Consider the following 17372-nt stretch of genomic DNA (forward strand, 5'->3'; position numbering starts at 1 on the left):
ATCACGTGGTAGAGGTCGTGGTGCTCAGAATGATCGCTCTGACCAATCATCAAATTCTAATAACTGTTTCGATCAACGTGGATCATCGCAAGGACGATCTGCGCAGTACAATGTAGACGATTATTACGTCGATCAAGGAACTGACGACAGTAATTACTAGGACAGCCAAAGACAAGGAGAGGGAGTGGTATCAGTTCCGGTTGATCAGAGAGGGCCTTACGTCGCAGTTGCTACATCGGGCGTCGTTGAGCCTTTTCTGTTGGACACTGGTGCAGCGAAAAGTTCTATCATGCATTCGAAACTCCCTGGCGCACCTTTGTCTGGCTTAACAAATGTTTCCGTTGGATTCTCTGGCGCCCCCGTTAGCAATCCAGTTTCGTGCCCTTTGCCCCTTAAAATTGGGCCTCGTGAGCTCGAAGCTCCATTGATTCTGTCTACTGGTTGTGGCGAAAATCTTTTGGGTCTGGATTTGCTTAAACGTTTGTATGCAACTTTGTATTGTTCTCCTGCGGGTGTAAAGCTTACGTTAGGAGAGAGAGTAGTCTCTCCCATGTACTTGTCTCTCGATAAGCTTCCACCGGAATTGGATTCTCTTCCTGCGTCTTTGTGGGCGGCGGGTCCGAATGATGTGGGCCTACTTGATATCTCCCCGTATGTTGTTCAGTTGAAATCTAATGTGCGATTGCCACGTATTCCCCAATACCGTATCTCCCTTGATGGTGAACGAGCTTTGTTAGCGATCATCTATGATTTGATCGAGAAAGATGTTATTGAAGAAACTCGGGGAAACGTGTGCAATAGTCCTGTACTGCCCATTCTTAAACGTACTGATCCTACCAAACCGCCTGTTTATCGTTTTGTTATCGATTTACGGGAGGTAAATAAAATTGTGGTTCCTCAATTCCCTGTTGTGCCTGACATCACGGCGCTACTGACTCTGATTCCAGCTACTGCATCATGGTTTTCGGTGATTGATTTGAAAAATGCATTTTTCAGCATCCCGATTGCCGAGGAGAGCAGGGACCTTTTCGGTTTCTCTCTTGGTGGACGTAGCTTCCGGTTCAAACGCGCTCCTCAGGGCTACTGTGAAAGTCCATCGATTTACAGTCAAGCCTTGAAGGGTCAACTAGATGCGTTTAGGTTGCCGGTTGGTGCGGCTTTAATCCAATACGTCGACGACTTATTGGTGGCTGCTGATACTCAGGACATTTGCAAAATTGCTACAGTGTCGTTGCTGCAACATCTCTGCGAGTTAAATCACAAGGTGTCACCTTCTAAACTCCAATATTGTTGTCAAGAAGTAACCTACCTAGGTCACTTATTGTCAAAGGAGGGAAGGAGATTGACCCCAGAGAGAATTGCAGCGATTGCGCGAATGGCTGTGCCACAAACCCAAAGAGATGTGCGTGCCTTTCTAGGTATCACGTCGTACTGCAGGCAGTGGATTCCTAATTTTTCATTGCTAGCGAAACCATTGGTGGCTCTTACGTGCAAGGATGTTTCAACTCCTTTACCATGGACGGAAGAATGTCAGGAAAGTTTTTCTGAATTACGTGATTCATTGTGTTCGGCTCCTGTGTTAGGTACCCCTGATTACAGCAAACCGTTCACGTTATATGTTCACGAGAGGGAAGGTTGTGCTTTAAGCGTCTTAACGCAACCTTTTGGTGGTAAGCAACGTCCATGTGCATATTTTTCCTCGACCTTAGACCCAGTAGCTAGAGCATTGCCGAGTTGTTTGAGAGCAACTGCGGCAGCTGCGGTCTCCATCCGACAATCAGCAGGATTGGTCATGGATAATATGCTTACGGTGATGGTTCCGCATGCAGTCGATACTCTTTTGAATCGTACGAAAACTCAGCACTTGACGAGTGCGAGGTTGTCTGGGTACGAATTGACGCTTTTGGCAAGCCACATTCAGATAAAGCGTTGTAATGTCCTAAATCCGGCAACTTTGTTACCAATTAGTGCAGAGTCAGATGAAGTAGCAGAACATGACTGTTACTTGCGGACAGAAGAGGAAACAAAAGGTCGTGTGGACCTTAAAAACACCCCATTGGAAGACCCGGATGGCACCCTGTATGTGGATGGGTCATGTTTTAAGTTGCCGAATGGTGATGTGACTACTGCTTATGCTGTGGTGACATTGAATACTGTTGTTGAGACTGCGAGATTGAATCAGAATTCTGCCCAAGCTGCAGAGCTGATTGCTCTCACTAGAGCATGTGTATTGGCGAAAGGTAAACGTGTGAATGTGTACACCGATAGTCAGTATGCTTTCGGTGTAGCGCATAGTTTTGGACGGTTGTGGCGAGAGCGTGGTTTCTTGACGTCGCATGGCACGAAAATACAGCATGGCCAGCTTGTGAACGATCTTTTGGATGCATTGACTTTGCCTGCTCAAGTTGCAATTGTTAAGTGTAGTGCGCATCGTAAAGTGACGGATGATGTTGGTCGTGGTAATGCGTTTGCAGATGAGATTGCTAAGGAGACTGCTCGGAACCTTAGCACTCGAATGTATGTGACGAGTTCGGTTAGGTGGCCTGCAGAATCGAATACGTGTGAAAATACCATAGAGAGTGTGAAAGCAATTCAGAATGAGGCCACCGATACTGAAAAGATGAAGTGGAAAGAAAGTACGGGAAAGTTGGATGTGAATGGTTGCTGGATTGATTTGTCGGATCAGAAAAGGTGGATGTTGCCTGATGCGTATGTACTGGCCGTTGTGCAAATGGCACATGGGTTAGCACATATTAGCGCGAAAGGTATTTGCAAGTTGTTGGCTGATGTGTGGAAGAATGATGGAATTACAAAGTGTGCTGAACGTCTGGTGAAGAATTGTATGGTGTGTATAATGTACAATCCTGGCAAAGGAACCCCAACTCCCCCTGGCAGTTTTGCTCCTCCTTCGTATCCCTTTGAGGTGATCCAATTGGACTTCATCCATATGGAGCGATGCAATAACCTGAAATACGTTTTGGTTGTGGTTTGCGCATTCTCCCGATGGATCGAGGCCTATCCCCTCAAAGACAATACTGCTTTGTCTACTGCGAAAATCCTACTGAAGGAATACTTTCCTCGGTATGGAATGCCTAGAGTCGTGTGGTCAGATAACGGAAGTGAGTTTGTTGGAAGTGTGATGAAGAGTGTGTGTAAGGGCCTTGGAATTAATCAGAAATTCCATAGCGCCAATCATCCTCAGTCAGCTGGATTGGTTGAAGGGTACAATGGCACCCTTAAACTAAAGCTAGCGAAGATTCAAGCTACGACTGGACTTTCGTGGCCTGATGCTTTGCCTCTAGCATTACTGTCAACTAGGGCGACTGTACACTCCCGAATAGGGCTTAGTCCCTATGAAATAGTGTTCGGCCGTCCTGCGAATGTGTGGGGGGTTCCTAGGCCAGGAGTATTCTCTGATCTTGAGTTTCCGATGTTGATTGATTACTTACATGACTTGACTGCTAAACTGAGGTTAATTCACCAACAGGTTTACGACGCCTTGCCGACGCAGACGGAGGGTCCAGGCCACCAGCTCCAGCCCGGGAACTGGGTGGTTACTCGTAACTTCTCACGGAAAAACAATCTGGACCCCCGATTCACCGGACCTTACCAGGTGCTCCTGGCCACGAGGACTGCCGTTCGTCTTGAGGGGCGGAAAAATTGGGTACATGCTACCCATTGTAAGCGAGTCCCTATTCCTTTGCCGGCAGACCCGTGGATAAGGAAAGGCATTGCGTCAACAGAAGCAGAAACATTGCCGGCGTTTGTACCTTTTAGCGACGCACAGCTTGTTGGAGAACCCTCAGCGCAGCAGAAAGACACTGTTGAACATTTGTCAGCAAGAGACTCAAGACCAGATCAACGAACTGATCAGCAGGACGCTGTCTCTTCAACAGATCCTTTGTTTGACGAGCAGACACGTCCAGGGAAACATCGATATTCTTTGCGATCTCACACTAAGGACAAATAAAAATTTTGCTTGGTTCGCTGGAATTGATAACTGCAATATCCTCGTTTCCCATGATCAAAGTTTGAACAGTCGTATTATTGAATTGTTTTGTATATATATCAAGCTTCTTCCTTGTATCTTTTTCCTTCCACAGCTGAGAAATATTGTGCTAATAAATACATATTGTGTATTGAGGGCCGTAGGGCCGCGCGCGTACTTCCTTCTGGACAGTAGGTCTTGACGCTAGGTTAAAGGCCGTCGGTTCCTGGGAACTCCTGGGGATTGACTATTGCTGCACAGAACGAAGTGCGTCAAGAAACGTTGCGGACGGTCGTAGGGAAATGGCATTTTCGAAGCTGAATGATTTGGAAGGAGCTCAGGCGTATAGAGTCAAGCTGCAGAAACTTAGCCGTACGAAATGTTTTGTATCCCAATTGTTTGTTTTGTTTTTGACTGCTTCTGCATTTTTGGCGGGTGGGGTGTATTACACTATGTCTTACTTCTTACTTCCTACTCCTACTTCTACTTCTTACCCTAACCTTACTTCTACTACTGCTTCTCCCCATTCCTTTCATATGTTACCAGAACACGAACAGGCTAGACGTGTAGAATTCCGCAACAATTCCTTTATCCAGCTCCTTCATCAGCATCAGTTAGTGGTTAACACTACTAATTGTTGGGTGTGTGGGTTGATGCCACATACTACGGGTAAGGGAATTCCATATCTGGTGTTACCGTATAGTTCCCAAGGGTCAGCTCGAGCATTCCAAACAATGTTTCGAAGCGCACTGGGTTTCCACCCCACTCAAGAACAACGTTCCCCCAACTCTGGTCCTACCTCGTATCAGAGGCTGTTATCGATGGCAATAGAAGATATGGAAGATGAGATCCATGATCCTTTTCTTATCCCTAAAGAAGAGGTACAAGCCTATAGGGTCCTAAGTAGAGGGGAATATAGTATGTTCACTAATGAAAAGCAGCTTAAAAGCTCGTCTCCAATATGGGTTGTACCCCACACCGGTAATCTTTGTCTTGTGGGTCGTGGCTCGCAAGCCTCACTTGGAGCAAGTGCTTGCACTGAAAGTTACGTTCTGCCAATGTCCCCGTCCCCTGTGTTTCTGGCTGCCAAGGGTACCTACTTTATCTGTCATGATCGTGCATACACATGGTTGCCCGCAGACTTCATGGGCTCATGTTTCGTTGCAAATCTGTTGCCTCCGACGTTTACTGTAGATGCCGATTATCATAAGACTAGAGTTGTACGAGGCGTAATTAGCGAAGAGGATACTGCCGGTCAAGAGGCAGGAGACTTTTTCAAGGGTTTCCTCCCGTTTTGGGGACCTATGGTTAATAGTAGGAACCTGAGACATTTGACTCGAGTGGTAGAATCGACAGCTAATATTACTGCCAGTGCCCTTGGTAATATCACCAGAGAACTTCAGGCGGAGAGACTTATGACATTACAAAACCGTATGGTTTTAGATGTTGTCTTAGCAGATCGCGGTGGGGTATGTAAGGTGATCCATTCGAGCTGTTGCATTTTCATTCCAGATAATGCTCCTACTGTCTATCAAGCCATCTCGAAGTTGCATAAGATCTCCGAATCCATACACGTGGATGTAGGGGATTGGACGCTACTTGGTTGGTTTTGGGGCCTGGTGTCGACTTGGGGTTGGAAGATTCTGACGATCATCGGGGTTGTGGTAGTGTTCCTGTTCACGTGTTGCCTTTGTGTGCAGTGTGGTCCTGCCTTATGTGGCCTCTGTGCTACAACGTGTATGAGACAACCATCTGTTACCAAGGGGACTCGATCGGACAGAGCTATGCTACAACGACATCTTGGTGGTCTGATGAATATCGAATATGATTCCGACTAGTGCTTGCCTACATGAGGGCAAAAGGAGCGTCTGAGGTTCCGTGACAATTGTAAGTGGTGTTTTCGACTCGCACGAATATGGTCGAGTCTAGTATCTATGAACCGCAAATGACGAGTTTAGTAAGTGTGCGCAGTTTCGCTGTGCTAACTTAAACCGTTCGTTTGTTACGTGGGTTTCTCATCTGTACCCACGGGTTCCATCTTAGATACGGCATCCATTTTGTCTCTTGCCCTCAAGTAGCCAGCGAACGGACGCTGTCCGCTTCGCGACCCTGGGACTCCCAAGATATTTGCGGAAGACACATGTTCTTTGAAAGTGTCTTTATGACGAGGGGGTTGCTGCTGTAAGGCAGATGGCGCCGCTCGAGGCTCATCTTGCCGCACGGACTTATTGTCTTAGCCGTGCATCTCATTAGGCACGTCCCTTTGATGCCTGTATCTCGTGCTTCTCGATACCTCCCCTTTTACACCCTTTCCGATCTCCCTACTGTCTCCGTCTTCCTCTGCACCTGTCTTCGTTCCTATTTTCGATCTACTTTACTGCTGATTGGAATTTGCTAATGATGGGAAGATGGGTTTTTACAGTTGGGAACCGCCAAATGTTTCCGCACTTATGTTCCGGACCTTGTGTGTTTCAAAGTGACCAAAGCGACCCCTCTGAGAGCGACTTGTGGGAACCAGGTTGTAAACTATTGTGTATCATGTTATCCTATGGGTAAAAACTGTATAAAAGGAGCGATCCACAAATACAATTTGAAGCAGTCTCCCCGAACTACACTCGATGTACTTCCTGTGACTTCTGTGTTCCCTGCAGTAAATAAACCTTGACTCTTTGACGCCGAAGGAAGTGTCCCGTGTCTCTGTGACTTGTACGCCGGAGCAGGTTACCCACGAAGGTTTCAGGTGTTGTGCCCTGGCACCGCTGGGTCCAAAAGAACCCAGTCCTTCACTGGTAGACCGGCCATTGAACCTAACATAGATGAAGGAGTATGGAAGGCCCATTTTGAAACCCTTTATACAAAGGCTATGGAAGGGGAAGCGAGTGTGGCAGAGGAGCCACTGCACCCAGGCCTAACTCTTGACGATGCCCCCCAATCTCGGTGAGAGAAGTCACCGATGCTTTAGAAAAATTAACACCTGCCAAAGCGGCAGGATTGGACAAGATCCCTGGCGACCTCTTTCGCACTGAATCCACCATTTGGGCCCCCTACCTGACCATTTTCTTCAATGCCATTACAAGGTATGACAATGCCCACCACTTGGGCAGGAGCAGAAATAATCTCGATCTACAAAAAGGGTTCCCCGCTTTTGCCTGCAAACTATCACCCAAACAGCCTCATAGATGTCGGCCAGAAAATAATTGCCCGAGTTTTATTGGGGTGTCTTCAAGCCCGGATGGAGGAACACAACGATTGACCAAATATTTAGGCTACAGCTGGTCTATTGGAACTCCGTCTACATCGAGGGTGGCAGCCTCTATCTTATTTTTGTAGACCTAAAATCTGCTTTCGACCTGGTACCAAGGGAGAAACTATGGGCAATGGTAACTGATTTGGGAGTGCCAGAGTATTTGTGCCAGCAGCTAAAACGCCTACATGAGGGTAATTTTGTTAGAATTAGACATGGCAAAACGGCGAGCTCACAGACCCCTTGCCCATAGAGAGTGGTGTCCCCCAGGGCTGCGTTCTCCCACCCACACTTTTCTCCACTTTCATTAATGGTCTAATAGACTCATTGATTGCAGGGAAGAACTTTGATGCCCCTAGGCTGGCGCAACGTAAAATTTCAGCTGTGATGTTTGCAGATGATATGCTATTGCTCGCTAAATCCCCTATGGGAATTCAGAGGACCCTTGACAACTTTAGCGCCTTCTGAAAGCATCTGGTACTGGAAATTAACCTGCAAAAAACAAAGTACATGGCCTTTAATGTAGGTCACTCCACCAGACCCAATCTGTGCTTGGATGGTAAGCCCCTGGAAAGGGTAACCATCTTTGAGTACTTGGGAATGACGCTAACTGAAAAAAAGAATTGGGGCGCCCAAATTGACAAAGCAGGGCTGAAACTAACCCAAACAACGGGGGGTATCTTAAAATTATATAGGAGTTGCACTGAAAAACTGGTCAGCCCAGTGGTGGAAATTTATAAAGTCCAGGCCAGGAGTGCTGCTCTGTATGGAGCAAAACTATGGGGACATTGTGCTCCGGGCTGGCTAGCTTGCACAGATAATTCTTTCATTAGATATCTTAAGGGCCTCCCCAATAGCACTCCCCTAACACCGCTCCGCCTGGATCTCGGGGTTAGACCCATTGTGGATGAGGTTACTCTCAGAACCCTTCTCTATTGTTGCCGCCTCTGGAGCACTCCAGAATTGGCTGCATATAGGAACAAATTGATTGATGTGATGGGTCTCCGAGGTTCAGGGAAGATACCACGGCTGGTCCATATTAAGAGCACCTGTGAGGGTTTGGGTAGGGGGTAATTTATTGAGTTCAGCTGAAGAAACCTCCAAAATGACCTCTAGAAAGACCCTGGTAGAGAGCTGGTAGAGAGTATAGACAGAACAAGCTCAATGAGCTTGAACGTGGGTCAGCCGTGGGACGCTTGACGGCGGGCTTTCTGGCAGCAAGAGAACGGTACAGCCTAGAAACGGTGTCGGACAACATCCAGCCACTCCTCGCTAAAAAGCTTTATTTATATCTTAGACATGGATCCTCCCGCTGCGCTCTTTCACTAGAAAATGGGAGGGAGCTATTAGCAGGGGATGTCCAGCATGTAACATCTCTGATGAAACAGAACTCCATGTACTATTTTTTTGTTAGGGCTATAGGAGGGCTAGGTCATGCTGGTTACTCAAACTGCGTAGGAACTTGGGGTCCAGGCACTGTAGCGAAGTGTATAGGCTGTTGAAATTTGACACACAAATGCATATTGTTTTCTACATTTCACGGTTCCTATTCACCATGTTGTGCACCCGTAAACAGAATGACATTGTAGGAATTGTATGACTGTTTGTAACAATGCACCTCCCCGGACCCAATTTGGCCAAATGCTGGAATGGTTATGCTAGAACTGGATTGCTCTTTTATGTCAAATTTTTATCTGTGTAAATTTTATGATTTTATTGTGTCAAATTGGGCGCTTTTTTGATACTTTTATGGCCTTGTGTGCCGAAATAAAGTTTTTATGAAATGAAATGAAATACCTATTATTAAAAAAAACTCCAAATAGTGGTGTTACACTTTAAATTCTGAATTTGTGTTTTCCCAGACCAAGGACTCTTAAACTATACTACCGGGCGGTGACGTGGGATGGGGGGTAGTAAACTATGGACTACGGCCAAATACAGGTAACTAAACATGTCAATAAATAAAACAAATTTTGTTGTGCGCACTGCATCGCATTTGGCAGCACTCCCACCACCGACCACAACTGCCTACCAGTATGGATGACTTGTGACTCCTACCCCTTTTAGGCCTCAGTCTTACATAACATTTCCTATACACTAATTTACACAAGCATGATTGTCTCTGTGCAAGTGTTCTGACACCTTAAACTGGTAGGAGTGGTGCTATAAAACTAAACGAATCTAAGAGACAGTGGTTATGGAGACCTGAGGGGCCCTGTCAAATGATGGGAGTGAGGGATCTCTGGAAGAGGTCGTCAATGGGGGTGCGCCAACAAACATTGTGGCATAGCCAGGGCGCCACCAATGCTAAAGCTGACCTAACAGTTGGTACTTTGTGGACTTTTTCCAGCGACCCTGTTTCAAGATAGATAAAGGGTGTGGTTGTATGGTATGTGGGGCTTTGGTCATGGTAATATTAGGTTAAATGAACACCTTCCCTTTTGGCTAATAATTTGAATGTCAAAATACTATAAACTTGCTTTGCGGGGAAGAGACTCGGCGGTTTAAGCTCTGCGGCCGTTGATTGTATAGCCAAGTTGATCAAATTCAGATATGCCCAAGAAAATCGTATCCATGGAAAGCATTTTAACCAATTAAAAATAGATTTTTGGACTAAAAAATTCCCAGAATTGCAATTAGTGTGCGAATGGTGGGACATGTTTCCCGCCTTAATAGCAGATGGTGTATTTCACGCCTTCAATGTGACCATATTAGCCTGTTGCAAAAAAAAACAGATATTTCCAGGAAGACTATTTAGAAACATGACTAAATATGAAACAACAACTCACCGATAATTTTTGTAGCAGAGCCATAAACGTTTCATGTGTGAGTGTGCGCCCCCCTCCCCCTCCCAAAGTACTCCTCTTGCTCTCTCTGGTAATAGGTGGGAAAACCAAAGTGAGGTATGCCCGACATTTTCAGACACATTTAAAAAATGAGTGATTTTGTTTACTTTTCATGAGCAGTACTGCTTTGCTTTTTAATAGACCAGGGTGGGTTTATTGAATTTATGTGCCTCGTTTCCTCATCTGCTGCGCAAAAGGTGACTATTATGAACAGACAGTATGTATGCTTGTTTTGTAAGTGTTTCATTTACATTTTTTAATTCGTGCTCGTAGTCTCCAACAATTCAAAGTCATTATGAGGACTAGTGAAACCTTTGAACAAAATTTATTTTCACTCAGGTCTAAACAGACAGTTGCACTAAAATGTGCTCAAGCATCACCACTGCCCGGGTCTAATTGACCCACTTTCTGTACCCCTCACTGCCCATCTGAAATTACAGGAAACTGTAATCATTTCACAATAGCCACCACCAGTGTAACTAACTATCTGGCAGTTACACCCCGGGATCTGTTGAAGAATGTATGAAAACTAATGCCCTCAGACATAAGGCTTGAAGTTGCTATATGTCACTCAGAATATGTGAAGACAAATACAAAAGAAATCAAAGGTGGTCATAGCAACTGAAAAATGTATACAAACATTCTTCAAACACATATATACGCACATTAATTTTTTCGACTACAGTGTCATTCCATGCTATTTTGCCCCCGTTAATGCATAAGCTGAATGAGGCATGGAAAGTGGCAAGGGGAATTTAAGAGGAAGTGTCAGCATCTGTCGGAGCAAATTAAGGTTCAAGGGAAAATAGGGGCAAGCGTTTAAACATAAAGCTCAACACCACATTAGGGGAAATCAGCAGAGTTCAGGAATGGTCTTCCCTCATTGAAGCCAGGTAAGCATCTTCTAACTATTGTAAAGGACACATAATGAATACAATATAGAAGGTTCTGGAAGCTTCACCTCACCAGCTCCTTCTGGATGGACCAATCAGGATATACCCTCTCTTGGGAACAGGTAAACTATCCACATTCTCATCACCAAACAAATAAGCTCACAGCTGTATGGTCTTGGAAAGAATTGATGGTCTGGTCTGCGTGGTACAGGAGACTATTCGAAATAATGAAGTAGATGAAACTGAAAGAGAATATGAGAACAGTTTTGAGACGAACATTGCATTCAAAATACAAGAAAGCCTTTTAAAGGTTTTGGATGCGAACTGCAAGAAAGGACAATATTTCAGGACAAAGAACAGAACACGGCATTTTTTTTAAAATCCTTATTTCACTTTTTTGACTACAGGAATATCCTACTAATGTATTTTAATCTTAATAAATCAAAATATTGGTGGATACGTATATCACTAAAGTCCACTGTGGCTCTGCTCTCTGAATTTCTTTTTGAACATTATCCATCTTTATCCATCTTCATACATTGTAGCACACAGTAAAATAGTTTGCATTTGGCAATCCTCATCTCTTAGGAGTGGTCTTCGTAAAATACTGTGACCTCTCATATCCTTTCTGCCTGTTCCCATTTTATGCTTTAATAATTAACCCTCGACCCTTCTTACCTTGGTGTCCTATGTATATGTTTAAAGATCATTTGGTCTGTGCTTTCAGTCTAATCTATGCCTGCCTAAAGGTATGGATGGTGATGAAATCTAATGAAAAGAAAATGCTACACGACTTTGCTAGTTATATTCTGGAAACAGAAGGATATAATAATATGCATTCAAGGGTGGCCATAGAAAGTCAGTCAGGAATTAATCACTAAGGGCATTTCGTCCATCTAAAGGAGTTAATACTGCACTGGAAAAGTGGAAGTGACCTATTTTATTAATTCACTAACGTTTGAGTTTTCTGTGATATGGTAGAAGATTTAAAATATCCTGTGCGATTTACAGTGAATAAAAGTAAAACAAAAATAATACATCCAGCCACATACGAAGTTATACAAATCATCATAAAACATAAGTACTGAAGTAAAACTAAAACCGAAAAACCAATACATCTTGAAGCACGTTTAATAAACAAAGTAACTGTGGAGGGATTATGCCCCAATAATGCTATCCTGGAACAAGGTCATGCAAATGTTTGGTATCCATATACTCTAGTAAATGTTACTCTGCGATGAAGTTGAAGCCAGTCAGGAGCTCAAAAGAGAGGAGTGAACTGATTATGTTCTCTGGCTCCTGAATTTAGCCGAACAGTGGCTTGAGGAATGGCTCACATTGATTTGCTTGATTTGCATCTTGGATTTACTCTACGGAAGATTGAACAAATCCAGAGACTAAACTATGACATGCAAGTCCTCTAACTGAATGAATTAGTCAAAATTCTCTAAAATAATAATTGAAAATTGGCAGCTTTGATTATTTATCCGAACTGCAATTCATTATAGCTGCTGGATTTCGAAAAATACAAGCAGGAAAAATCACGAATGTTGGAAAAATCCTTTTCTGTAATTTTACAGTTTTCAACTCTTTGAAAATGTACTTTACTTTACTGGGAGAGTCAGAGGCTCGTAGATTTGGGCAAGTCTCGGGCTATGCCCTGATTACTTCAAAGACCCAGATTATAAAAAATTCTGCGACCTTTTGTGAGGATAATCGAGTGGTACAGGCAGGGATGTACTTAGGAATCAAGATATCAGCAGACTTAAATACTTTGGTGGAAAAAAATATTGTTCCGATCATAGATAAAGTAAAGAAAGACTTGGACCTATACGAGAATCTCCACTTGTCGCTAGTAGGACGTGTCAACATCATTAAAATGCTGGTCTTGCCAAAATTCTTGTATATTTTTAGGCCAGTACCACTTCTAGTCGATAACAAATGGTTTAAAATTTGTGAACAGATGATTCATCGCTTCATTTGGGCTAAAGGCAAGACACGGAGGGCACTGAGGTATATGTCGCTACCACGGGAAAGAGGGGACTGGTCACTACCAGATCTAAAACTGTATTATTGGGCTGCAGCACTGCAAAATATGGTGGGATTGATTGGAGGGGCTGAGGTGGACGGCTGGGACAAGATTGGCTCACTCGTTATTTACGGTATGGTCTTGGGTAGAAATGCAGAAAATGTATTCTTGAGATTTACGGAGGAAAGCTATTTCAAAAGAACAGGATTCAAAACAATAATAGCTGCTTATAATATATGGAAAGGATTCTCTAAAAAGGTTGGAATTGGGAAGTATAATGCATACACTAGACTTAAAAATTACCCTTCCCTATCTAGTACGATTTTCTCAGGAGATGTATTTCAAGAATGGGAAAGGCGGGGGATAAGCAAGATTGGAGATATGTTGGGCGGGCACGGCATATTACAATTTACGGAATTGCAAAATAGATTTACGTTGAACACAAAACATTTCTTCAAATATCTCCAAATAAGAAGTTGTATATAGAATAAAAAAGGGGGGTCATTGGGCTTTGAAAGAACTATAATGATGGATCTTATAGAAGATGGCTCTGATTGTACTATAAAGAGGTTTTATGTTATGTTATGGTATGTTATGTTATTGTTTTTTGTAGTGCGCACAGCTACTCCAGCTAAGGAGCGTCCTGGCGCATTTGACAAGGAAGAACATAAAAGGAACATAACACAACAGGAAGAAGGAAAATACTAAGGGGACCACTAAGTTTAGTAGCACAATAAAACAAGCAGAGAACTAGGGGGGCGACTAGAACAGAAAAGTTTTTTGGGCTCTCTGGAAATGACAAAACTAAAGAAAGATGACTTGGAGAAATGGATGGATAAATGGTCCGTAGACTTGGATATAGCCAGGGATATCTTTATTGAGTCACTGGAAATGGGAAGTAAAATGTTGTGTTCATCGTCTCTTCAGGCCCAACATTATAAGATTTTATATCATTTATATTATACACCTGGAAAAATTGCTCAATGGGGGGGCTTATCCGGAACTACTTGTTTTAGGTGTGGCAGTACAGAGGCGGACCTGATACATATTTTTTCGGTCTGTCTACACCTAGATAAGCTGAAACAGGATATTGGGAATTTTTTCCAGAATGCACTATCATCAACAATAGAGCTAAACCCAGCTGTTATGTTATTGGGGGTCAGTCCTGATGGATACTTAAATTGTAAAAACTTTATATTTGTAGCAATGGCAATTCTTAGATTGTTAGTGGCTTCGGCTTGGCTTGACCCAAATCCTCCTACATACCATCAATGGCTGGGTAAAGTATTATCAGTACAAAAACTGGAAACCGCTATTTATGCTAGGAAGGGAAAAAAGGGTAAGAAACTGGGTATGCAAATTTGGGACCCTTTTATTCGGTGGAAGTTAGGAACCGAATGTTGAAAGATGAAGAATTCTTTTTACTGTTTATTTGAGCTGTTGAATATTTATGTTTGATTTTTGTGTTCTATGGCTCTGTATTTCTCTTTCTTATATATTAATTTATGATTTATGATTGTGTATTCTATTGTGCCCTGCTCATGTTATAAGGAAAAAAAGGGGGGAACATTTTTTTTCAATAAAAATATTTTTTTTTTAAAAACTCTTTGAAATGTACTATTAACTGTATGATTCAGTTTCATATAATGGCTGGCCTTGAAAGCCTGTGTGTTCCCAGGCATTTCTGTTGGTGCTCAATACCATCACCTGAGAATCTACTTAGTATGTTACTATGTTACTGGGTAATTATAAAGCGGACTGCTACTCCCTGGAGTGTCCCGGCGCTGGGAAAGAGAATCAGTGACAGAGCAGTGCAGGCAACCCCAGTGCAACTGACTTATTGTGACAAAAGCCAAGTTTTTAATCCTCGTCTAAAGCTGAGGAGGTCCTGCACCTGACGTAAGGCTGGCAGCAGGTTATTCCAGAGCCGGGAGGCTACCACCTTAAAGGAATGCCCACCCAGGCGAGAGCGGGAGAACCTAGGGATCAGCGAGAGCAGCTGACTAGAAGACCTCAGACTTCCGGATGAAACATAGAGCTGGCATCTATTTCTCAGATATAAGGCCCCAATATTAAGAAAGGCCTTATAAGCCAGCACCAAGGCTTTGGAATTTGTCCTCTTTCGTACCGAAAGCCAGTAAGGGATCTTGCGCGGGTAGGCTTACCACGCTCTGAAGTTGACCGCATCTTCTTGAAGCTCCGGAGAGCGGCGCGGATGTTGGCGGTGCTCTGGAACAAAAGAGGGTGGTGATCGACGGAGCATCTGAATCAATCAAACACTCACACCTAGTCAAAAGATCTGGGTTTAATCCATCACCGTTCTTTAGCCCACTCTGCCACCCCAGTTCAGACATGGCTATATGCAAAGCAGTCTGACCCTGTGCCTCATGGGAACAGTCCAGCCCGAACTGCCAAGCCATGTCTTCCCTGGACCGGAAACAAGCTTCCGAAGGCCGGTTTCTGGCACTCCAGCCGTCTTCAGACCGGCTTGCTTGAATCCAGTGGCAAAGTGAGCAAGACTCACGTCTGAGCATACCCTGCTACACTTATGGCGGCCAAAAGTGGTACAAAAGAGGGTGGTGATGGACGGAGCATCTGAAACAATCAAACACTCACACCCAGTCAAAAGATCTGGGTTTAACCAATCACCGTTCTTTGATGGAGGCCTCCTTTTTTTGTTTTTCGCTCTGTGGCCCGTTAATAACTGTTAACATGCAGCGGTTACTACCCACATGGTTTTCACGCTGCGGGGAGGCTCATAAGCACCCATAAGGGTGGCTTGCTTCTCTCCTTCAGAGGGGGCCATCATTTTAGCTGAGAGATGAGGCAGCTGACACCTCATAGGAAATGAGTGGGAAACTCCTCCTGTAAAGGCATTTCATTTTCGTAAACAACACTTTCTTCCATCTAAGTTGCCTCTCCATTTAAAGGCACTTTTTCTTTCTCTTGAAGGCATTTTCTTCATGTAAGGGATTTTCCTCATTTTAAAGGCATTCTACTCATTTAAAGAAGATTTTCCTCAGTTAAAGGCATTACTGGAGCATTGTGCTAGCACAAACAATGTTTCAGCTATTTTTAGGGACGTGTTGAAGGGAATTTCAGTCTTTACTCTGGGTTTCCTTTTCAAATACATGTTTGTTTTGATATTGTTTGTTACTGCATAAGTTTTAAAAGTATCTCTATTGGAGTAGTATTTATTTTGCAATGATTGTGTTGTTACTCCCATTTTGTGTGACACTATATATGGGCAGGTCAAAGGCTTTTCACTCTACATTTCAGTCTCCAGTGGGCAAATCATGAAGGTGCTTGCTGGCACAGATTGTACCCATCGCAATGGAGAATTTAGTTTTTTAACAGCCTGTTGGGCAGAACATTTATTAACCCCTTCGCTGCTCATGACGAGCTCAGCTCGTCATGAGGCACAGTGGAGCTGTGCTTATGATGAGCTGACCTTGTCATGAACAATGGTGATTGAGTAAATGCAGCACATGAGGGGAAAACCATTAGCAGCCAAGGTGTTAAAGACACTGAGGCTAAGATTATTCAAATCTCCTTTGTGCAAGCTCGCAGCAGCAACAATTGAAGAATATAGAACCATAGTAACGTTCTCATTGGCTAAAAGATACCCCCACACACATTATTCTCCCGTCTTTACAAACTAGATAATTTCCAATGTAATTAACCTCCAAATGAAAATTTTTCACTGATGAGAAAGAAGTCTCTGACTCTGTAAGAGAAACAAATCTGTATAATCAATAACTTTACTCCACTAGGGAGGGTAACAATATGTAGGGATAATGTTAGCCTCCGTTTATTTAATAAAATCCAGATTTTCTGCCCACCCGGCTGGGAAAAATCTAAATTTCAGGGCATGACACGGAGGCTAACAATATGCAAGTTTAAAGAGCATTTAATACATTGTTGATTGCATTTATTACAGGTCTAAAATAGCAAGATTTAAACATACTTTCATTGGACCAATCTGCTGCCTTAAGGATATCCTGCAAACCTCCTCCCAGGAAAAATGCTTTGGAGGTTAAAGCTCCCCCTAAGGGAGTGTACATGAAACAAACAAATGTCTACACTTTTTTTCATTACTTCCTTCACCCATTGTGCAAAGTGAGGGAAGAGACTGCTCTATAAAGTTACCTATCAGATATTAACATTTGTTCCGTATTAACTCTCAGATTCACAGTACTCCTCTCATACTCCATCAAGCATTTCACCGTGAAAAGTCTTTCATTCTGTGTAAAGAAGGGGTAGAAAACAGAAGTTGACATGGCCTTTGTTCTTCTTTTTAAATAAAAGCAAATCCCTTCAGGTTGGTAGACCCTGCTGGTGATGTCTAGGGCTTTCACGTCTGAGGTCCGTC

This window comes from Lissotriton vulgaris, chromosome 3_1 (genome assembly GCF_964263255.1).
Source record: "Lissotriton vulgaris chromosome 3_1, aLisVul1.2, whole genome shotgun sequence".
Taxonomy (NCBI): Eukaryota; Metazoa; Chordata; class Amphibia; order Caudata; family Salamandridae; genus Lissotriton; species Lissotriton vulgaris.